General features: G+C 40.6%; 1 long non-coding RNA gene across 2 annotated transcripts in view; it reads left to right on the forward strand.

Moving 5' to 3' along the window:
- Positions 1–203: 203 nt before the first annotated feature.
- Positions 204–17,936, forward strand: part of LOC117267010 (uncharacterized) — a 36,354-nt gene continuing 18,621 nt past the window's right edge. For both annotated transcript variants that reach the window (XR_013493291.1, XR_004502533.2), the window contains exons 1-2: positions 204–493; positions 15,716–15,819. This is a non-coding gene — a long non-coding RNA (uncharacterized LOC117267010). The remainder of the gene's footprint in view (positions 494–15,715; positions 15,820–17,936) is intronic.

Here is a 17,936-nt window from a genome sequence, read left to right on the forward strand (position 1 = left end):
CCTCTCTCTCCCTCTCCTCCTCCCTCTCTCCCGTATACACAAGACCAAAAGTGCAGGCACATCATTTATTGATAAGACAAAAAGAATGTAATGAAATTATCAATGTTCTTGAATTAATTATGAACATGATTAAGAAAGCTAAAATCTCAGGAGCCGGTCTCTCATTACCCATTCACTCTTAGGGATTGCTTTCATTCAGGGAAGGAGAAGCGAAAAAGCCTTCAAGCAGAGCCCACTCCAGCTCAGCCCTTCTCCCTGTGTGCCTGTCCCCTTGTCTCCACTGCCGGGCTGATTGACCAACCCCTCCGACAGACCGGCTGCCAGCCCGCCTGGACGGCTCCCTATCGCACCCACGCTTCTTACTGTGGTGTAGCCAAGCACTGCTAGCTGCCTCATGGCCTCTGACGTTTGCGTGGAAAAGAGAGGATGTGCTTTCCTGTTCTACACCTGTGTTGGAGCTCTGAGGTCTTGACCCTCTTAAAAAAAGAATGAGGTAAGTGAAACTTCTCAAACTTCTAATTAAGCTTAAACTGCGTGTCTGTAGTGGAATATTTGTTAGTTGCAATTGTCTTGAAAATTTAAATGTCTTTCCCAATGTTACCTGCAAAAAAAATCTCCTACACTTTTAATACACTGCATAAAACTATTATTTTAGTCACGGAGTCAACTCTTATTAAAATATTAATTAATTAGAAAAAATTACTAAGCAGTTTAGGTTGTGGTAATACCAGTGTGACAAAGTGCAGATTATGAGATTATATTAAATTTTGATTTTTCACTTGTTAAACCATTTCTAACTGACTATTTATGTTGTGGAATTTTAATGAGTGGCTCAATAGCATCACGCTTCTTGTATATTAGTCTGAATAATTTTTTTGTTGAAAAGGGAACAAAAATATGTCACCCATTCATCCAAAATTTTAAACTGTAATTTGACATTAATATATATATATACCTTTTAAATAATATAAAATAAGATATGCACCTGCAGTAATCTACAATCACATCTTAAAATGTCTGTGATTTTGTTTGATGACTCTGCTGAAAGTGTCACCTCTGAACAATATGTACAGCGCCCATTTTGTAGCATGTAACGTCATTTTTATATGAGAGCAGCAGTGCACGTTAAACTAATTTCAGTGACTATTTATCCATTTATATTCAGTGAGAGCGAGAGAAATGCTCGGCAAGAGCTACATATCTTTGCTTCAGTCTATCTTTCTTCTGCTCAGTCACATGGGACAATATATGGGGCAATACTCCCCAAAGTATTGGGAGTTTCAAACAAAGTCTCACACCCACTGTCTCCTTCCCATTCCCACCATCTCTCTTTATAGCTGTCTTTCTAGCTTTCTCCACACGTACACACACACTCAAACACAAGTCTGCGTGCACACACACACACACACACACACGCACGCTTAATCATACTGTAGATACAGGAATACAAACCTATGCATTGTTTCACCTCCCAAAACAAACAGCACATACACACACCTGCACATGGACATACTGTAGTATATTCATACTAACATGTGCACTGTTTTTTTCCCTTGCCAAGCTTCATGTTATAAAAATAACTTGTTTAAATGATGAACAGTTTATGGTGAGATACAAGACAACACAGATTATGACCTTATTAAAAATGGCAGTTTTGTGTGAAACTCAAAGCAATGCGGTGCTCTTCCCTCCTGCCACCGAGCAGCATTTTTTTCCCCATTTGAAAATTATTTTATGATTTCTGCTGCAGTATCAAAAGAGCGAAAGATTCACTACAAGACAGAAAACAAGAAAGAAAGGGAGAGAGAGAGATCTCAGGGGTTAATGGCAATCCTCCTGTCCTAGGGATTGATCCAAGTATTGGATCGCACATAAAGCTGCAGTTACTGGATATTACCCTGCCACTATCGGCCTGCAGTGATGGCCTGGATAAGAAGTGCTTACCAAAGAGGATGCTCCTCCAGGGCAGATACGGTTTCCCAGCCCTCTGGGAACAACAACCACATGCCTGCTGCTTGCTCAGGAACTTTCTACCTCATCGAGTAAATCCAGGGGCCTTATCAAGTTACTGGCCTACTGAACTGCTCAAAAAACTGTTTAAACCTCCCCAGATTTTGAGCTTTCGGAGCAGGGCAGTAATTAAATGGCACCTGCTTTTCAAAGATAAGAGTGTTGATTATTTGGTTTGTTTGGCTCGTGTTTTATGTCGGATGCGGAGTGGGGTTATCACCGATTCAGTTCTAGGCAGAATGCAATTTGATAGATTTTTGCTGGGTTAGATTGCAAAGTTGCTGAGTTATTCTTTAACTGAATGGTAAAGTTTACTTTTTGCTTCATGCAGACTTCGACTAATTATCGTAATTGCTTAAAACCCTTTAAATGGGCACGCTTCAAGAAACTGTCCTCAAACCAGTCCTGTCAGTATTCCCTCTTGTGGTTTTACTTCAGACTCGTGTAGGGGTTAGCTGATTCCAGATCTGTGCCAAGGTGGGCAGCTCTACCCATGAGCATCTGCTGTATGTCTCTCTGTGGTATTACCCATGAAGCACCTGGCTCATGCCACACGCCAGCAACCAGAGCCCAGATGGCAGCTAAACAGGCTAATTATTTCAACACAAAACTCTGATGTCCCACACCAGCACTGGGGGGCCACTTTGGCATTCTCCATTCCTCTCTCCAGCTCTGCCGAAGAGGATGTCTGCCACAAAGCTATAAAGATGTCAAGTGGGTAATCACGGTCACAGACAGGCCCCGGTACAGTGCTTGGCGTCCAGATGTAAAGATGGTCATATGTGGTCTCCTTTAGAGGAACAGAGGCATTTGGCAGTGTAGGATGGTGCATTTTCTTTGCCCTTGGTGCTCGTTGATGCAGATGCATGCTCATTATATTCCAGAGTTGACAATAACATAAGTTTTTCAGTGCATTGTTTTGGATCTTCTCGTGCATATAACCACCACAAAAACTGCTGATTCAGTGTAAAGACAAGGTTTCATAAAGTTGCTCGAACTGTTTGCTGTTATATGTGAGCAAAATATGAAAAGTACCAGCATTCGCAAGTAGCATTTTGATGAACAGGCAGGTATACCTCCTAATGTGTGTTGTCTGTTGGTGCAGGCCCGCCTATGGAAATGGCCCCTGAGAAGGTTCAGTAAATGGGCCCTCCCCAAATCTGCTTTACATATATCAATGCATGCCTATGGTCTTTCTCTCCTAGTTTAGATTAGTCAGTGGCTCTCACTCATAGTATTTTAAGGAGAGGGTTTTTTTTATTATGAAACAGGCTACAATTTACTAAATAAACAAAAATGAAAAAAGCTGAAAAAAACCCCAAAAAGCTTTCCCCTTTTTCTCCCTTAATTTTTCTCATTCCTCACTCATTCATTGATTCAGTCGTGGTCAGCCTGGTTGTCCCCTGGTGGCCATACAGCGGTATTAGGACATCTCCAGATGACACACCAAACCAGGATCATTTACTTGCCTCCTCTATAACACCGCTGCAGGATACATCATCCAGGACACAGTGTGAATTACGGCAGCGCACTCAGCTCATACAGTAAATCACGTATGTGTGTGTCAGTCAGGCTCTGCACTGGTGAATCAGTCTCTAAGAATGTCAGCTGACAGTTGCAAGCTCTTAACTCTGCTACAGCGACGGTGCACTCCACTATAGGCTTTAACCAGATTATTCCTGGTGGTCTAGTAACCGAACCGAGTATCAACATCTTTATCTGACATCAGAGGTTGCAGTTTCTCTGTACGTCTTCTCTGAGGTTGATGAAGTGTTGCCATTAGGGCCCATTTCCTGTGTCCACAGCCACATCAGAGGAAGAATTGGTGGTGCTTGATAAAGCTGGCACTTAGAACAAGGTGCAGGTCCCACAGCGATAACCTACTGACTCCGGCATTAAAGACTCCACCAATGGGAGGGCGGCCTACATCTTGATCTATTGCTTCTTGTCAGAGAAAAGTATTGCTGGCTGCTGCCTTTGTATTTTGTATTTTTGTAGCTCTGTGTGCGGGCATGAGGACTAGACCTCCACGGACTGACATGGAAAATGAAAAAAGAAATGAGTAAAGAGGTTAAAGACTAAGGAGCTCTGGTCTCCAAAGGGTCTTATGTAGGGCTGGGTATAGTTAAAAAATTAAGATACCAGTACCAATACCAAGTGATACCAATAAAGTAGGTCAGTTTAATTTTTTTCCTACTTCATTTGATACACATCACATGAATGAAAGCATTTAGCTGAGTAAAATGTCACCACCACTCCTCCCCACCCGCATAATTATTACATGAAAACGTAGTGAAAATGGGTGGTGCAGTGGTTAGCATTGTCGCCTCATAGCAAGAGGGTTCCTGGTTCGAACTGTGTGTACTCAGGGTGTTAGCATGGGTTTCCCCCAGGTACTCCAGCTTCCTCACATAGTCCAAAGACATGCAGGTTAATTGGTGACTCTGAATTGGCCGTAGGTGTGAATGTGAGCGTGAGTGGTTGTCTGTTTCCATGTCAGCCCTGTGATAGTCTGGTGACCTGTCCAGGGTGAACCCCACCTCTCGCCCAGTGTCAGCTGGGATAGGCTTCAGACCCCTCAGACCCCCAACAGGATAAGCGGTTACGGAAAATGAATGAATGAACACAGTGAAAGTGTTCAAATGATTAAAATATTTATTCAATTACTGTACAAACAAGTCCAGTAAATACACGATGCTCGACTTCACCACACAGCAGACTGTATGGGTTGTACCTGCTGCAGTAGTGGACCAATCACACGTCACATTAAATCAAAGAATAGCTGCGTTACTTGGCTGCAAGCAAAATCAAACAAAGCTTTTTTTTTTCTAGATCTAGGTACAAAAGGGATTGACTGCAGGTATTGTTTGACTTGAGAAGTTCCAATACTACTTGGCACTGGTTTGTTTCTGTCGATGTACCTTAAAGATTGAGTAACAATAACGCCCTTGTCATAACTCAAAAATTAATAAATTAAAACAACTTGTTTTGATGTGATTTTGTAAATTTTGGAGTTTAATGCTGAAGATTTTTCCTGTAAATCCACTCAGTATTGCCCAGTATGCTCTCTTGGACATAATATCGTTAATGAATCTGCACTTTTAAGGACCTTTACAACTCTCAAACCAAATTTTAGACTAAAATGCAAGACTTATAATGAAAACATATCCAACAAAGTCCATCAAAGATCTTTACTTTTAAAACTAATGCAAGGCAGACATTCAGTGCCGGTTGTCGGAAAGTCAGAACAAGTAAAAAGTAAGCACTATATTATAGACTAAAATGCAGCTGTTTTACACGCAGAGTAAACTGAAACCTATTGTTGTGTGTTTGTAGACTCAAACTCAGAGACAAATTAGCTGAAATAAAGCAATAAAGACTCTAATTTGTCCCAGTACAGTTCTACCTCATCCTTTCACCCTCCTCCTCCTCTTCCCCTCTCCCTAAAGTGTATCCCATCTGCTTTGGGGACCTCTCCCCGGCATGCAGGAGCAGGATAAGCACACCATTTCCCTGTCAATACTTTGCTATTAGCCTCTGCAGATCCATATATCACTGAGCTGTAGGCTATGAGCTGGGTGTTCTTCTTATCTGAATGGCCGAGGCTGAGGTTCCCCTCTCTGCCCTGCACTTTGATTTATCCAACCAATAGGTTAATGAGAGATGGAGCCTGCCCCTTTACTCGTAGCCTGAGGGGGTAAAAACGTGTGCATGTGAAGGAGTGGAGTGGAATGAAAAGGAGGCTACAGGATGTGTCCTAAAATGCTACAAAAATGACTAAATATAGATGATAAAGAAACTATTGGGTATAATTATCTGCATGTGGAACTATTATTAAGTGATACTGCAAATGCTTTAAAGCTTGTTTGATCAGTGGTTCATTATCTAAAGGAATAATTTGACATTTTGGAAAATTTGCTTTTTCATTTTCTTTCAAGATTAAAACCACTCTCATGTCTTCCAGATTTGCAGCTGAAGCCAGGAGATGATTAGTTTATCTTAGCCTGAGTCTGTCCAAAAGTAACAAGTCCATCTACATGTACCTCTAACACTCATTAAGTAACACATCACACCTAGTTTGTTTAATGCATACAAATATCGAAGTTTGAAAATGATAGGTTGTGGGTTCATGGATGGGTATGTCCCAGACTCTATACTGGAAGCAATGCTGAGCTCTTCTCCTAATATTTAAACATGAGAGTGATGTCAATCTTCTCTATTTCTCAGCATGGAAGCAAATAAGCATATTTCCCAAAATGTCAAACTACTACTTTAAAACATTGCAGTTTTCCCAAAGTTTAAATAAGTTAAGTAGAAAATGAAGGGTACACTACAGTATAACACCAAGCTTCAAACTCTGTTTGTTTCGTGCAATAAAACAAACAAAATTGGCTATATATGTTGGTGGGAAGCCAGTGAAGTATTATGTCCTTGCAGCTGCACAACCCAGTCGTCAGAAAAAAATGTTGGCATCGTACAATTTTGCAAACCATGGATATGTTACATTTGGCACAGATTATGTAGTGGATACTTTGAAACTTTACGTTTCAACAAAGCTGTTTATCGGTTTAGGCACGTAAACCACTTGGTTATGGTGAGGGAAAGATTATGTTTTGGCTTCAAATGCCCTGTTTTGGGACCACAATCACAGTGGTTTTTGTGGAGCTATCCCTGCTGGAAAAACACTGATGGGTTGCTTCAAAACACCCACATTTGGTGTCGCTGGAAACACAGCAATGACTCACTAAAACACAACCGATTTTGTTTACTGGTCTTGAACAGTGGTCTGCAACGTGGCAGGTATCTTGCCAACATGACTCGCCATCCGCCATCCCCTCCACCTCCCTCCCATGTCAGCTCAGATAGTACAGATAGAAACTTTGATATGATACGTATTAATGTGCAAATGATAAGTATGTTAAGTATGCCAACATATTCTTTTTGGCAGCTAGGCTGGCACAGTACAGAGGACACGGATATTTCAAATTAGGAAAAACCCAAACTATTTAAGTTTGTTTTAGAAGCAGTAATTAGGACTGGCAGGACTGTAATGTACAGTGCAAAAACAGACCTGCTGTGGTGGGATAAAGGCACTCTTTGTGATGCCAATCCTTTCAGCACAGCAGCTCACGCCTTTACTGTATGCTGTGCGTCTTCATGTTCACGGACAAAATGCGATGTGCGTATAGTAAATGATAATAAAAGGCAGTCCTAAAAAGAGATGTGTAGCTTTTGAACACTTCCCTTAGATCAGTGAGTTACATTGCCTGTTACATCAGTGAGTTTATGACCTGCAGATATTTGGCCTCAATCCAAGAAGAAACTGTCTAATGAGCAAGCTGTGTCAGTGTCTCTAGCAGCTCCCTCTCAGCAGTCTGCCTGTACAGTTTCCAGTGTGTGTGTGTGTGTGTGTGTGTGTGTGTGTGTGTGTGTGAAAGCAACAGAAATTCTCTATGTTGAAGGCATTTAGCTGTGGGATAGAGAGGGAACTCAGCAACTCACACACAAGCACAACAGGGGAAGACAAACCACTGCCAGATAAATGTCCTACTTAGCTATTACACTGTAGTACATTTCAACAAGAAGTCAGACCCCTCCCCCTGCTTGCTTTTTGTACACACACACACACACACACACACACACCTTCCATGAAAATATCTAGCATATGGTTGTATGCTTCTAGCTCGTATCCCAAGGCCAGTTTCCCAGCTGGTTCCCTGAGAGAACAGAGAGAAGGGGGAGAGAAACAGAAGAGCAGAAATGATATGGGGGGGAGAGAAAAGAAAAGGAGACACATAGAGTGAGGGAAATAAAGAGGGAGAGAACAAGAGACATTGTGGTGAAAAAAGAGAAAGGGAAGAAGAGAAGAAGGAGATGGTCATGTGCCTCCCATCCCTCCTTGGCCTATGGCAAATGTATTGTAGGTTCAGACTGTTAAGTACCTGATAATTAGTTTGCCTGTGAGGCATCAGTCATTATGGTTCTGTAGCAACTAACAAGGGCCTGTCAGGGACGACAGCTTTTCTCTGTGATTTTCACAGCATCTTACAATGATGATGCTGCACCCATCCAGATCTTTTTTTTTTCTTAAACAGCAAAATATACTGCAGAATAAGAACATCTCTGACTGAGAGACACTGGCAGCCCTTTTTTTCTTGTTTTTAGTGAACCACGTAGTCAAGCTTGAAGGTTTGATATTGACCGTGGAAACAGCAGTTTAACCACAAGAACAGTTGTAGTGAGTGGACCTTGGGCTAAGATTTTTTTCTTGCAAACTCCACTTTGAAGATCTGGATGTATTGTGTGATTTTCCAGTCAACAGCTGAGATGTTTCAACAGATCATATAAATGTACTCTCTCTGTCTTTGTATTGATCAGTCCAAGTACTCATGGATGTCACATTTCTCTCAAGGACATCTCCAGTCACAGTTTGTACAGACACTGTAAGGTACTGACCTTGAGTCTGTCTATTAAGTGTCATTAGCACACACATATTATATAAATGTATGATCACAGAAAATGTATAAAAACAGTACAGTACAGATGGGGGTTGTCATCTTATGCCTGCAACATAAACCTTTGTAAACCTGTTCAATATCCAACAGCTGACACAGTTGAAGTACAGAATTCCATTATAAAAAGAAAATATTAGTCTTTAGATCCAGTCAACATCATTACCAACCCTTATAGAACCACTGACACTGCACCAAATGTCCATTATGATGTGCATGAGCAATAAATTGTAGCAATAGATTGCATATTTTTAGGAGCTTTGGTGCAAAACAACTCTGATTCATCTAATTAAGAAGATTTTTTTTTTTGTTCTGAACAAATGATTATATAAAGATGGATGACGCATCTCCACTTCCTCCCACTGTACAAAAATGAAGCCAAAATATTCCGGATGCGGCTGCTGCTATCTTGAGGTGGTGACGTCACTTGGAGCCAGAGTCTGCGCAATAGATATCTCCAGGGTACCGTGTCCCTACTGTCCAACCAATCACAAGCAGCGTCATTGATCATGGTCACACATATCGGCAAAAACAGCTGTCAATCATGACGCCACTCCCATTTTTATAGCATCAAATAACTAGTTATAACCGAACTTATCGAACTTGGAACGACAGAAACCATCACTGGGAAAAATTCATTTGATATGTACTTTGATCTGGGGCGGGGTTTATGACTTGTACTGCAGTTGGCCACCAGGGTGCGATTGAAATGTTTTGGCTTCACTTTAATGTCGTCCAGCTTTATCTTTATATACAGTCTATGTTCTGACCCAATGTGCATTTTGTGATGCTGTTGCAGGTAAGATTTAGGTAAAGTAGAGTAGAATATTTTAAAGGGTCATATATACAAAAAGAATGAGAATACCAATATTTTTTGATAAAACTGGACTTATTTGCTTCTGAAAAGGAAAAGAAGTTATAAAAGATCCCTCATGGAGACCATAGTGGGACAAACAGTGCACAAATACTCAAGATAACCATAATAATTGCCTTAAAACCTCTGAGATTAGTTCAGATTTTAATTTGACACAGCTGGGAGCTGAAAGAAGCCATTTTGCATACTGCTGCTAATAATCTAACCGCCCTGCAGACATCTTCATTATTGTGATTTCTGCTCTGCGTTGTCTTTTAACAGTCAATAACCTGCAAAGCAACCATGCAGTCTATCTTGAAAGGGTTAACATGACTCTCATGTGCCACCGCCTCAACATCCATCATGTTTCTCCGTAACCAGATCATAGCTTCAATCACAGGGAAGATTAGATAGTAGTCTATTAATCTCCCATATTAAGCAGATCCATTTGTGAAAGCAAGCGGCCCGGCGAGGCCATCCTTTCACTTGTTGTCTCTAAATCTGATTAGCAAGCATAACGACATGTTGCTGAGGGTCACATGAGATATAGATTGGTCCTGCCTGCATCTCCACTCTCGGTGGCTGGGGTGTTGCAAGAATCAACAATTTTATGTTCAAGGACTCATGGGAATTTCTGTTGTAGTCACCTAGTTTATTAAGCGGGCAAGATACTGGGAAGGTGGGTTCATTTGGAGTTTTTCATTTGCAAAACACAGCAGTGTAGCAGAGCCTCTTCACTCAACATTTTACATACTCTGCAATTTTAGGACAAAAAAACCAACAATAAATTCCATAAATCTTGTGCAAATGTAGTTGGCATCTGCTCACTTGTTGTTTTAGAGCAGAGTAAGGACATGATTCATTAATAAACAAACAGGACACATTTGCAGCATTGTTTGGGCAGCCTGGCTGGACAGACTGGCTTTCCAGATGGAGGTCTAAATAAAAGAGAAGAAGTCCGGTCTGTGAATCTGTGCTGTGATGATGAATATGTCACTCCTTTCATAAATACCTGCTACAGCGTGAGCTGTGGAGCAGAGGTACACAGATTCTTTACTTCAGAAAAAGTAGCTAACCACAGTGTGAAAATACTCCATTACCAGAAAAAGTCCTGCACTCAAGAGTTTTGCTGAAGTGAAAAGTACAGAAGAATTAGAAGCCAAAATTAAATGTAGGTGTCAAAAGTAACGTGACTTATTGTGCTGATTTGTTATGTATATTATTGGACTGTGTTATCATGTAAGGAGACTAATTCACCTACTTTATGCCATTAAGATGTGTAATCTAAAACAGTGCATCATATTTTATATTTTCATCACCTTTCAATAAAATATTGTGCAAAGCTCTAAGTAACCACTGATGATACTGTAAAGTAGTGAAGTAAAGTAGTGGCGTAGAAGCATAAAGATGCATAAAATAAAAAAGTACAGACAGAATAGTCAACTTGTTACACTCTGTGTCCATCTTCAGTATGACATTGTGTCCATTCTAACTAATTATCATGTGGAAGGGGGATTCGATTTTCCCTATACAATCACAAGAGACCCACATAGCCGCCTGAATCTAACATCATTTTCAGTTCATACGGATGCGTGGCCATGCCAGTATGGCATGTTTTGGCAGGGTTTTAAGAGTGAAGTGGAACAAAGTAGAAACAAACTACGATATTGAGAAGAAATGTCGATTTAGAACAGCCTCAATAGCAGCGTCTGTCTTGTCTATAGCACTCGCCATTTTTGTTATTACTCCTTGTTGGTCTTTGCACACCACTTGACAACAGCTCGACTATGGCATAGTCCTGTTTGTGATCCTGATTGGCAAGTCGAGTCCTCCTGTGGTGCTCCTTGGTCCGTTTTTATTTTAATCGAGAAACTGGTGTTTCCAGTCACAATGTCAGACAAATCAGTCAAATCAAACTCAGTGGCACGGGCACATTCAAAGGTCTGGACCCAGGCAATGAGTAAATATATTCACATTAGTGCAGTACGCGCTAAAGCACGCCTGTTCGGAACAGGGCGATTGCTTTCCCTCCAAATACTGCTGCTTACAGCTTTCTCGAAAACCACTCATCCAAACAACTACAACACTGCACTTCCTTGGGTACTGAGTTATACACCCAACAAGTGTTCAGTCAATGGGATAAAAATTGAAGGATAGACTGTGCATACAAACGAACGTAGACTCCTTCCATTTGAATCGGATTCTGCTGCTGATTAAGTTTATTCAGTGTATCAGTAAAAGTCGAAGCACTTGTATATCAACCTACACTGAATTTGTATCATGCATCTGGTTCAGAGAAATTCATTAGCAGCTATTTTGATCAGTGGAAATGGTCAAAAATAGAGAATGTGGTTGTAGATTAACACTTGTAGCTCTAGTTGTGGGGATTCTCATGAGCGCCTTAAGATGAGTTCAGGTAAATGTTCATCTGTGCATCAAGAAAATGTTGAAAACTTTTGTTAAAACATTTTAAAATCCAGTGAATGCACTGAAAAATTCACGATACTCACGCTGAGAGCCAGAAGGACTTTTTCCATTTGGAAAAGTTGACCAATTAGGGAACAGTTCTTCAATCATGTCATCAGTGTTCGTTAGGAGACAGTGGGGTCATTTTCCGTGACCCATTCAGAGATCTTGATGTCAGTGATGAGGATGATGATAAAGAGTATGCAGATGATGTCACCGGTCTTTATTTAGCCTTCTTACCTCAACACACACAGCAGTAACAGTTCAGTCAGGTATCTGGTTTCTCCCTCTGACTTGGCTGGGACAAGGAGGAGAAGCAGGAGGAGGAATATCCGGTTACAGCGGGGAGCAGCGAGCATGGGGACAGATCTGTTTACTTGGGGAAGTTAATTGATTGGGAGGAAAGGTGGTGAGGGGAGAAGGGAAGAGGAGCGGTGGAGGGGGCACGGAGAGGAGGGTCGAGAGGGTATTGATCATGTGACTGCTCCTGCCATAACCTCCGATATGCTCCTGTGCTTTTATTGCACCGTAATGCCAAATAAGATTGTTTCTTGTAAAAACAGCTGAGGAAAAACAACATGTGTTCGATGTGAGGGCAAGGCGAGGCAAGGAATCATTAAGAATCAGTTCACTCATTAAGATCAATTTTTTACCTTTTTCATTAACACCTTGGCCTCAACAAAGGTTATGTCACCGGATATGTTCTTCTGTACTAACTGGGCCTGTCAATGATACCTATATTTAAATGCATCAATACTTTTGATCCAAGAAGAGGGTTTTTATTGGAAACAAATATTCTGTGCTTTTAAATGTTACTTACCTGACAAAACTAGCCCAAAAATATTTAAAAGAAGGTGGCAGATTATTGTGATGTTTCTTTTAGATTTAATCCATAAACCTTGTAGCCATTGTCATTACTGTTTCAGCATGTAGCAGTTGTCTTTGCCCATTTATGCCATTTGTATTTGTTGTAGCAATGATTTATTGCTGCCTTCTTGGCCAGGTCTCCCTTGAAATAGATATTTTAATTTCAACATGAATTTTACTATATCAAAAAATATATTAATAAATGAATTTATATTGCATTTAAAGTGGTTCTGCTAAGTTAGGGACTGTTCTTAACTTATCAGAGGACATAGAATAATATCAGTTACTGGGCACGGCGGGTGTTTTTAAAACATTTTTAAAACGTACCCTTTGGTGGTCGAAAGTTAAAAGTTGAAAACAAATTCCTGCCTTGTTTTTTTCTCTATTGTCATCCATGCAGGAGCCAGAATGTAATTTTTTACAGGATCCAGTTAGTGCAGAGGGTTTATTTATAGCAAAATTGTAAATGAGACATGCAGAATAAAGTGATGAAATATCACTTATTAAAGGTGACATTTGGGGATGTGTCCTGACTGAAACCTTTGCTGCAAGTGAAGTGTTCAAGGACTGTCAGAAATGTTGAGATCCGACAATATTCTATTTATTTATTTTTTACAGTTTCTGACTATGATATTTATTTATTTAATGTTTATTTGTGTAGGGATAAGTATGTCGCATACATGAATGCCACACACCACAGCATTTATAGCCTAAGATAATTTGCAGTGCCCATCCTTAGCTGGGCTGTAGCATCAAAAGACTCAGCAACAAAAACACAAGTAACAATGCAAGGTACAAACAACAATAAGAAATATAGACAGAACAATACAAGACACAAACTGCAATACATAATTAGCACCATAGAATAGAAGGCACCAAATTATTCACGACTGCATAACTGATTCCTCTTCAAAATCTGTTACAGTTTGAATTTAAAGTGATATAAATCAGGATCCAGTTTAGGTTCTGCAGGTAAAGAATTCCACAAAGGGCGTAATTTTGGTGATTTTTAAAAGAAAACGAGCCTTTAAGCCCTGCCAGCTGGTTTAAGGTTCAGAGGGTATGTAAAATTAATACAAATACTGCCATTTAAAGTCGCATGGCCCTTCCTTAATAAAAAAACATAAGTCCCTCCCAAGTGCTTAAATTTTTTTTTGAAGTGCCTCCCCCATCTTGCATCACTCCCTCCCCTCTCATAAATAATGAATAGTCCCTTAATTTGCAAAAAAGAAGCATGATAATCAGAGTGGATGTGAGCATGTTGGTTATATTGGTAGTATAAGTTATACTAGCTCTGTGATTGCATGGTTTAATCAAATTTTTATTGTCCGCTTTGGAAGTTTGTATTATTACGTTATTATTACGTTACTATGAACATGTAGGAAAAGGCCAATATTACAAACAAACAAAAATTAAGCACAGTCATGTGCATTGTGTCTATCAGGGGAGATAGAGAATGAGATGGAGAGCAGCGGAGTGCAGTCTGCATGCCGTCCACTTTGTATTGGATAGAGCGCATTAATTATTTAACGGCAGGGCTGCTAGCTATTATTACAGAAAAACCGTGGACTGCATCTGGACGCTTTCCTCATGTTTGTATGTCAATACACACCTTGCCCTCGTGGGCTTGCCAGACCTCTGCGGAGCTCACATCTTAAAACAAGGCCACGCTGAATAGGTCATATTCACAAGGTGTGGTGGAAAGCTCGTTCTCTGTGTTGAGACATCCAGTTAACAGGTTAATCAGATGACCTGCAGTATGTCTGAATAAGAGAGAAGGAAAGAAAGCATGTTATGGTCTGTCTGCGAGGTTTGTCCCACCATACATGATGCTAATGTGTTTGTAAGAGAGAGATATTGGCAGACAGGTATAGAACAAGAGCAAGTGCCTGCTAGAAAGAACAGGCGGGCTGGAGGTGAAGGGGGTAGTGGTTGCTCAGATTTGTTTGCCGTGTCATTTTTAGTTCTCCTCTCCTCCGTGTCGCTCCTTCCTGCCTAGATGGACATTTCTCTGTTATTCACTCTGAGGTTATGGTTTTAGATTGAGGGCAAAGCCCGAAGCCTGCTGTTTGTTTTGAAGGAATCCATTGTCAATACAGACGCCGCAGTGCCAAGATTGTTTGCAGAGTTAATAGTGGTTTGATGATGTCATTCTCAGTGACCTGAAGAGAAATTGACCCCTGTTGTGTGAGTATTTCTAAAATGCCACCTGCACAATTATGGTTGGAGTGTCCCAGGGCTGTTGTATGTGGGGTTTGTTTTATCTGAGACAGTCGAGCTCACACACACACACCAGCACACACGTGTAGACTCACACGCAGTTTAATTTGCTGACCCATGCCTCCACATCTTCTGAGAACATGTTCGTTGAATGTCAGTAGAAATTAGGTTCCCCACAGTGATGATGAAATAATTTATTCATCATGAGTGACTTGGAGCATTTCACCATGAACCTTTCACGGATATATATTAGTTCCTTTTTTTGCCACAGCACAGAGTAGCACTCTAAAATAAGACATTTTTGACAATGGGGTTCTTCAGATGGGTTCATTTTAAAATAGGTTTTCCTTGCACTCACGCATGCACAGAAAAAAAAGATAGTCGATACAGGCATAGACATATCTATGACAGGATAGAGCTGCATTCATCAAACATTCACTGTTACATCTGCTCATGTGTCTTTGATGCAGATCATTTAAAACCTTTTCTGCTGACTGATCGAGTGTTTTGATGGTAGAAACACTGCTGTTCTTGTTTTACTTTAATCATCCTGTGTTGTTGATTTATACAAAGAGGAAATAAAATTGAGAAATAAAAAAAGGAGAGTAAGAAGCAGGAAGCAAAAAGAGCAAATCCTCTAGAGAGATGTATAATTCATACTCACGACATACCAGGCACTCTGTGTGTGTGTGTGTGTGTGTGTGTGTGTGTAGATCCTTCTCAATAGCATTTTATTCTGTGAGATGATCACTGTGTATTCGCTGAATCCCTGTTTCCATGTTTTTAGGGTTCAGGTAGCCAACAGACTGGATTTAGCCTGGCCAGGATGGACCTGAGTCAGTCATGGTGGGATTCTCTCTGTCTGCACTTGAGACATTATTTATTTCACAGGTGAGCTGGGACTTGGACTGTGTGCATATTGTATTCATTGTAGCAGTCACCTATTAGCACTGTATCTCAGAATCCACATGTTCTTCTTCAGTCTGTGTTTGAGAACATAAATAACACAGAAACATGCATACAGTGAAGAACCCTATGATCTATCTATCTATCTATCTATCTATTTATCTATCTATCTATCTTCTTTCATGAGGACGTTTTCAATTTGGTTCAAATTAAAAATTCATTTGGAAGACCATGGATACATTACATTTACACATTATTATGCACCAGATATGTTGAAACTTTGCATTTCAACAACGCTATCTTTAACATGTGGTCATATTCAGGCACAAAAACCACTTAGGCTTGGGAAAAGATCACATTTTTGCTTAAAATATCTGGTCTGGGGGCACAATCCTCACTGGAAAAGCAGCAATGTCTCGGTAAAAAACAACCTCTCTTCAGGAACTATCCCAGCAGGAAATGCAGCTATGTCTCGTTTAAAAAACAACTGCTTTCCGTGGCCTGATCCCTGGTGGAAAACCAGCAACGGGTCCCTACAACCATCCATATTTGGGGGCTTAAAGCAACTAGAAACACAGCAATGACTCATTAAATAAAAAACAGTTTTGGTGTTTGTTGGTCTCAGAGAGTGGTCTGCAGCTTGGCAGGTGACACGCCATCCACTATCCACTCCACCTCCACTATTTCCCTCACTTCCTGATGACAAAGTTAGTTCATTTACTACATCACTTTAGAAGCTTTAATGTGAAATGTATGAAATACGCAAATGTAATATTTGAGATTGGCAAAAATGCACAATGCCAGCATTTTCTGCTGGCGACTTTGCCAGAGCCGGACATTTAACAGTTGAAAAATAACTGCGTAATGGCAAGAGACTGTTTCTAAACTACCTCAAACATTTTTCTGGCATGTCAGCACTGCAATTTCTTGTCTGTCTGACATATACGCCAACACCAGTGTACTGTATCTGCAATAAGATAATAGCAGCCTGTCTCTTACTGTTCTGTTTTGCTCCATGTCTTAATGAAAAGAAGTTAGCAAACTAAACATTTACACTTAATAGTCCTTCAGCCTCTAGGTAGTACCTAATGCCATTGCCTTCTCCTATAGTTAGGTACTTGTTAAAGAAAGCATAAATAAAGTGCTGCTTCTGGACAGAACTTCAATAGGTTGCAGCTAAGGAAGGAGAATATTGTAACAGATGAGACTTGATGTCAGGGAAGGATAGATAATTGCTCTTTGGAGCCTTTGTAATATCTTCTTCCCAAAGCGTCTCTTTCCCTTTTCTTCTCCAATAACCTTTCAAGATTTTTCTTTAAACTCCTTTGTGAGAATGGCGTCTGGTCCAATGAGAACTGGAGACTGACCTATATGCTCAAAAAACATCTGTACTTGCATCTATCTGAGTTTCATATTACCACAGTGCTGTCCCTTTTTCAGCAAGAAAATGTGCCACCGTTGGGGAAAAAAGTTATAATGGGCTTTAAAGTCACCTTTTTCAACTTTTCCCAATTCATTCAATTCTCTGTTTACGCATATGATGTTACAGAGACACAGACAGGACAACAAACTGTGTCCTGAGTGAAGGAGACAAAACTCAGCCCATTAAAATGGGTCATTTTTGGTCATGTGTTCCCAGGAGTCAAGTTTGAAATATTATAATTGACAAGAACAACACACGTTCATTTTGACACTGTTGTATGTTTACCAAGCTAAATGTTTTTCTAAGTATATGTACCAGCTGTATTATGTTGAGAGCAAACTGTGGGGCGCGACTGCAGTCGTCACTTGATCATGAATTATAAAGAGAGAGGATTCCCGCGTGTGTGAAATGGCATTGTTCACAGTTTGTGTCACATCAGTGCATGTTTAACTAGGCAAAACAAAAGCTTTTCAATATTTTAGTGCTCGGGGACTGACAGAGTGAGGAGACACGGCTGCACCGCTGTCCTGCCTCCTCCTGTCTCGTCCTCTCCTATCTGGTGTCCTGTCCTCTCCCGTCCTCTGAAGTGCTCTCCTCTCCTCTTAGATTACACCGCCCCGAAAAACGCTGCCTCAAAAGCCCACTCTCCAACTTCAGCGTCTCCGTATCAGGGCAATTT

This window comes from Epinephelus lanceolatus, chromosome 2 (genome assembly GCF_041903045.1).
Source record: "Epinephelus lanceolatus isolate andai-2023 chromosome 2, ASM4190304v1, whole genome shotgun sequence".
NCBI classification, from domain to species: Eukaryota; Metazoa; Chordata; class Actinopteri; order Perciformes; family Serranidae; genus Epinephelus; species Epinephelus lanceolatus.